The following is a 6,916-nucleotide window of genomic DNA, read 5'->3' on the forward strand; positions in this document are numbered from 1 at the left end:
CTCAGTTGGTTGGGCAGCTGCCTTCGGCTCAGGTCATGATCCCAGCGTCCTGGGATCGAGTCCCATGTCGGGCTCCTTGCTCAGCAGGGAGCCTGCTTCTCCCTCTGCCTCTGCCTGCCTCTCTGTCTGCCTGTGCTCACTCTCTCTGACAAATAAATAAATAAAATCTTTAAAAAAAAATCAACTTTAAAAAAGGGGGCAAGGGAGGGGCGCCTGGGTGGCTCAGTAGATTAAAGCCTCTGCCTTCGACTCAGGTCATGATCCCGGGGTCCTGGGATCGAGCCCCACATTGGGCTCTCTGCTCAGCGGGGAGCCTGCTTCCCTTCCTCTCTCTCTGCCTGCCTCTCTGCCTGCTTGTGATCTCTGTCTGTCAAATAAATAAATGAAAGTCTTAAAACAAAATAAAAAATAAAAAAGGGGGCAAGGGAAAAAATGGATCAGGACTTCTGTCCAATGGGAAGACTGAACATGCATGTAACACTTCATCCCGTAACAGCCAAATTCCATTGATATGACAGAAATTATAACTTTTTTAAAAAAGATTTTATTTATTTATTTGACAGAGAGAGACACACACAGAGAGGGAACACAAGCAGGGGAAGCAGGATCGGGAGAAGCAAGCTTCCCGCTGAGCAGGGAGCCCAATGTGGGCCTCAATCCCAGGACCCTGGGATCATGTCCTGAGTGGAAGGCAGCCACTTAACAACTGAGCCACCCAGGTGCCCAGAAATTATATCTTTTTAAAAATATATTTTTATTTCTTTATTTTAGAGAGAGAGAAAGAGAGAGCACGAGTTCGGGGAGAGGCAGAGGGAGAGGAAGAGAGAAGTAGATTACCTGCTGAGTATGGAGCCTGATGCCTAGGGCTCAATTTCATGACCCTGAGATCATGACCTGAGCTGAAATCAAGAAGAGTTGGATACTTAACCAACTGAGCCACCCAGGCACCCCAGAAGTTATAATTTTTTAAAACAATAACAACGCTGGGCATAAACATAACAAGAAAGGTTCAAAACTTATATGAAGAAAATTTCAAAACTCTTCTGAAAGACCAAACGTAGACTTGACACAACAGAAAATACCTTATTTTGGGATAGGCAGACCTAACATCATAAAGGACACTGATTAATTCTAAGTTAGGAATATATATATATATATATATATATATATATATATATATATATATATATTAAAGATTTTATTTATTTATTTGACAGATGGAGATCACAAGTAGGCAGAGAAACAGGCAGAGAGAAAGAGGAAGCAGGCTCCCTGCTGAGCAGAGAGCCTGATGCGGGGCTTGATCCCAGGACCCTGGGATCATGACCTGAGCCGAAGGCAGAGGCTTTAACCCACTGAGCCACCCAGGTGCCCCAAGTTAGTACTATATATATTTAATACAATCACAATAAAATATCATTAGATTTTTGTTCCCTGGAGTTAATTATAAAGCACTTGAGGAAACACAAGCAAGCAAGGATAGCCAAGAAACACCTGAAAAAGATAAACAATGATGGGTGCTTGCCCTGTCAGATATTAAAATGTTATATAACCCAAAACAGAAAGTAAATATTCATACTGACATAGATTAAGTGATTGAACAGGTAAATGGGGAAGAGACAGATGTCTTGTACATTATTTCATCTAATGTAGATACTTGACCTCAAAGAAGTAGAGTATGACTCCCAACTCCTTAAATGAGGGCCGCACGTAGTGACTTCCTTCCAAAGAGGGCAAAATGGAAAACAAGGGGGGAAAGGAGTACCTTTACACTGAAACAATCTGACAAGCACTTCCTCAGCCAAGTGATCAAGGTCAACATCAACAGTGATATATCATGTTGATAATATATGTACCCTGGGCACAATGTGATGTGATGAAAATGGCAATTTACCTCTGTGGTCTTCCTCCCGAAGGCTCATAATGCCAGTCTAATCTCAAGAAAAACACCAAACACTTTCCAGTAGAGCAGCATTTTGCAAGAAATCTTAACCAGTGCTCCTCAAAACTGTCAAGATCACCAAAAAAAAAGCAAAGTTTGAGATACTGTCACACCAAGAGGAGCCTAAGAAGACCTGATGATTAAATCTAATGTGGTATCCTGGCATGGAAAAACAAAATTAGGTCAAAATCAAGAAGAGCTGAATGAAGTATGCACTCTAGTTAATAATAATGTATTGGCATTGGTTCATTCATTTTGATAAATGTGCCATACTAATGTAGGATGTTAATAACAGGGGAAATGGTGTAGTATATATTGGAGCTCTCCACACAATCTTCTCAAATTATTTTTGTAAACCTAAAACTGTCCTAAAATATTAGTCTATGATACATGAAACATTTTTGAAGCTGTCACCCTGAAAAATTGAATTCCACTCCCCTTTCCCAGTAATACATGTGTCCTTATCGATTTTTATAATTTTCAGACTCTTTCTTAATTTTTTGCAAAGCTGCTGGGTAGAAAGATGAAATGGATAGTTGTTTTAACTTGAGTTTCTGTGATTCATGCTCTTTTACTTGAACCAGGTTCCTATGTACTGAGTTGCCTGTTGTCTTTTACATTTTAATTTGTAGTTCTTTATATATTTTAGAGTATTTGTATGTTATATTACTGTCAAATGTGTTTTCACAATCTTGATTTTAAACTTTCTTAATGATGTCTTTTATACCACCACTTTTTAATGACACTACTTTTTTTAAGATTTTATTTATTTCTTAGAGAGATGGAGAGAGAGCACAAGCAGGTAATTGACACTACTCTTTTTTTTAAAGATTTTTTTATGTATTTGTTTGACAGATAGAGATCACAGGTAGGCAGAGAGAGAGAGAGAGAGAGAGAGAGAAGGAAGCAGGTTCCCCACCGAGCAGAGAGCCCAATGTGGGGCTCGATCCCAGAACCCTGGACCATGACCTGAGCTGAAGGCAGAGGCTTTAACCCACTGAGCCACTCAGGCGCCCCGACACTACTTTTAAAGATAGTCAAATTCTTCATTTTTTCCTTTATACTATATACATTCTATTGCTGCTTTGAAAAATCCATCCTATTGAAATAATGCATTCTCTATTTCCATCTGAAAAAAAAAATAAAATATTTGCTTTTTTTAAAGATTTTATTTCTAAATAATTAAGATTTGGGGTACCTGGGTGGCTCAGTGGGTCAAGCCTCTGCCTTGGCTCAGGTCACGATCTCAGGGTCCTGTGATCAAGCCCTGCATCGGGCTCTCTGCTTGGCGGGGAGCCTGCTTCCCCCTCTCTCTTTGCCTGCCTCTCTGCCTACTTGTGATCTCTCTCTCTCTGTCAAATAAATAAATAAAATATTTAAAATAAACAAATAAGTAAGATTTTATTTTTTAAGTAATCTCTATACCCAATGTGGGGCTCAAACTCACAATCCCAAGATCAACAGTTGCTCGCTCTACCAACAGAGCCAGCCAGGTACCCCAGTAATATCTGTTCTTTAAAAAATAAATAAATAACTTATTATAAAGCCTCAGAAGCTTAAAGGAAGGCACTGGTGCATGAGCAGAGTATCCAGAAGTGGGTCCACCTGAATATGGAAATTTGGTATGTGACAAAGGGAGCATTTCAGTACAATGAAGGAAAGATGGGCCTTTATTTTTTTTTTTTTTTTAAGATTTTATTTATTTATTTGACAGAGAGAGATCACAAGTAGGCAGAGAGGCAGGCAGAGAGAGAGAGAGGAGGAAGCAGGCTCCCTGCTGAGCAGAGAGCCCGATGCGGGACTCGATCCCAGGACTCTGAGATCATGACCGGAGCTGAAGGCAGCGGCCCAACCCACTGAGCCACCCAGGCACCCGAAAGATGGGCCTTTAATAAGTAGTATTCGGGTAACAGCTGCACAGAAAAAGATAAAACAGGACCTGATAAATTCCAAATACAGCAGAGATTTAAAGGTAAAAAATTAAACCATTCATGCCCAGAAGAAATCATATGTAAATTCTTCTATACTCCAGAATGCAAAACACTTTCCTAACTAGGAATCAAAATCCAGAAATGAGGGAAAATATATCACTAAATCTGACCATGTAAAATTTTAAAAACAGAAAACAGAACAAAACAAAACCTTCATGCCAAGAAACACAATAAACCATGGAAAAAGCCAAATGGCAAATGGGGAAAAAATATTTGCAACTTGTATCACAGATAAGGATTTAATTTCCTTTAAGTATTTGTTTAAAAATAGAGAAATAAGAGGCCATCTGCCCCATAGGAAAATGCAAAAGAGTAAACAAACACACATTTCAAGAAGAAATGCAAATGGGCCTTAAACATGAAAAAGCATTCAACCTATTTGGTAATAAAAAGATGCAAATTGGGGTGCCTGGGGGGCTCAGTCAGTTAAGCATCTGCCTTTGGCTCAGGTCATGATCCTGGGATCCTGAGATCAAGTCCCACACTGAGCTCCCTGCTGAGCAGGGAGCCTGCTTTTCCCTCTCCCTCTGACCCCTACTTGTGCTTGCTTGCTCTCTCTAGTGCTCTGTCTCAAATAAATAAATGAAACCTTTAAAAACATGGGCACCTGGGTGGCTCAGTGGGTTAAAGCCTCTGCCTTCGGCTCAGGTCATGATCCCAGGGTCCTGGGATCGAGGCCCACATTGGGCTCTCTGCTCAGCAGGGAGCCTGCTTCCTCCTCTCTCTCTGCTTGCTTCTCTGCCTAGTTGTGATCTCTATCAAATAAATAAATAAATAAAATCTTTAAAAAAAAAAAACAAAACCTTTAAAAACAAAGATGCAAATTAAGTTTCACAAAGATACCATTTCTCATCCAGCAGAACAGTAACACACTGGTTAGAACATCCAGCAGGAAGTTCAACAGAAGCAGTTAAAATCAACTTCTGGTCTCATTCTTGATCTCAATATTTCACCCTTAAGTATGAGGTTTACTTCTCGTAGATACCCTTTATCAGATTGAGGAAGTTCCCCTCTTAGTTTGTTGAGAGTCTGTATTTCTTGTGATAAATAATTGTTTAATATCATTAAATGCTTTTTCTGCATCTTGTGAAATGGGGGCTTCCATTTCTTATTCTGTTAATGAGGTAAAATACATTGATTTTTAGATGTTAAACTGATCTTGCATTTCTAGAATGAATCCCACTTGGTTATGATATACTGTCCTTTTTTACATATTGCTGGATTTGATTTGCAATATTTTCTCTAGAATTTTGGAGTCTATGATCATGGGAAATAGCAGCTTTTAATTTTCCTCTTGTAATGTCCTTGTCATGTTTTGGTATTGAAGTTATGATGCCCTCATAAAATAAGTTTGACAGGGTCTCTGCTGTTTCTATTACTTGTTAAAGTTTGAGTAAGATGGCATTATTAATCTTTTTCTAATTTAAAAAAAATTTTTTTAAAGTAATCTCTACACCCAGCATGGAGCTCAGATTCAGAATCCTGAGAGATCAATAGTCACCTGCTCTACTGACTGAGCCAGCCAGGGACACCCTCCCTCTTTTTGAAATTTATTAAACTGTGTTATTTCTTTAAAAGTTTGAAAGAATTCACCATCAAAGCCATCTGGGCTTGAAGTTTTCAATATGGGAGGCTTTAAACTGAAGATTCAATGTCTTTAATAGGTATAAAAATCTTGAATGAATTTTGGTAAATTGTGTTTTTTGAAAACTTCATCCATTTCATGCAAATTTTCACATACTGCTTTTCCTATAACTAACTGTATCTAAAAGTAACCAAAGAGTTGATGAGGAAATGGTTTTTCCTAGAATTCAAGTTTATAAATTATTTGTCCAAAAATAAATTATCAGGGTTCCTGGGTGGCTCAGTGGGTTAAAGCCTCTGCCTTCGGCTCAGTTCATGATCTCGGGGTCCTGGGATCGAATCCTGAATCGGGCTCTCTCCTCAGCAGGGAGCCTGCTTCCCTTCCTCTCTCTCTGCCTGCTTCTCTGCCTACTTGTGATCTCTGTCAAATAAATAAATAAAAATCTTAAAATAAATAAATAAATAAATAATCAATTTAGAACCTCACTCTTTTGTAACCCCAAATGAAATCATGCATCTAGGCAGTCATTATTAATGGCTGCTCAAAACATTAAGCGATAAGCTGATGGGAAGTTTTATAATGGTTGATTTAGGCTGACACTACTTGAACCCACTGATCAATTTTAATGCTCCCCAAAGAGAAATAACCAGAAATTATGTGTCCCCTCTTGTGATATAACAAAAAGCACACACCACCACCTATGAAATGTTGTTGGCCATCCCTGCAACCAAATCAAACCTGAATCCAATTATGTCTGTTTACCTATCAGTTGACAGGTAACTCGGGGGCCAAAAGAACATGTTAAATGACACGGCAAGAAGGCAATCAGCAGCAATCAAAATAGAGGAAGTTCTGGGAAAATGATGTGGTTTCTTTAACAAATAAATTATTTTTAAAAAACAGGGAGCTGGGGACTATAAATTAAGAAAATTAAAAAATTATAATTTAACAGCAACCAGAAACAATGTGTGGACCCTGTTTACTGATTTGAGAAAACCAACTGTAATAAAAAGAAAAAAAACTTAAGATCATTGGGGAAATTTGAGTAGTGAGAGGATATTTCATACTATTATGGGATTATTGTTATTCTTTTGGTGTGATAATAGGAATACAGTTTTTTTTAAGGGTCTTTATCTTTTAGAGGTATGTCAGAAGTATTTACTGGTGAAATGATATATCTTGGGTATATTTCAAAATAATTGCGGGGGAGGGGTGGTTATAGGTAGTGGGAGAGTGTGGCAGAAATAAGATTGGCCACATGTTGATAACTATGGAAGCTGAGTGATGGGTATGTGAAATTTTGTTGTATTGTTCCCTCTACTCTTATATATGTTTAGTAATTTCCATAATAATGTTTTTAAGAACCCTAACAGTGCTGGAAAACAAAGGTGCCATTCA

The sequence above is a fragment of the Mustela erminea genome, chromosome X (assembly GCF_009829155.1).
Source record: "Mustela erminea isolate mMusErm1 chromosome X, mMusErm1.Pri, whole genome shotgun sequence".
In the NCBI taxonomy this organism is placed as follows: Eukaryota; Metazoa; Chordata; class Mammalia; order Carnivora; family Mustelidae; genus Mustela; species Mustela erminea.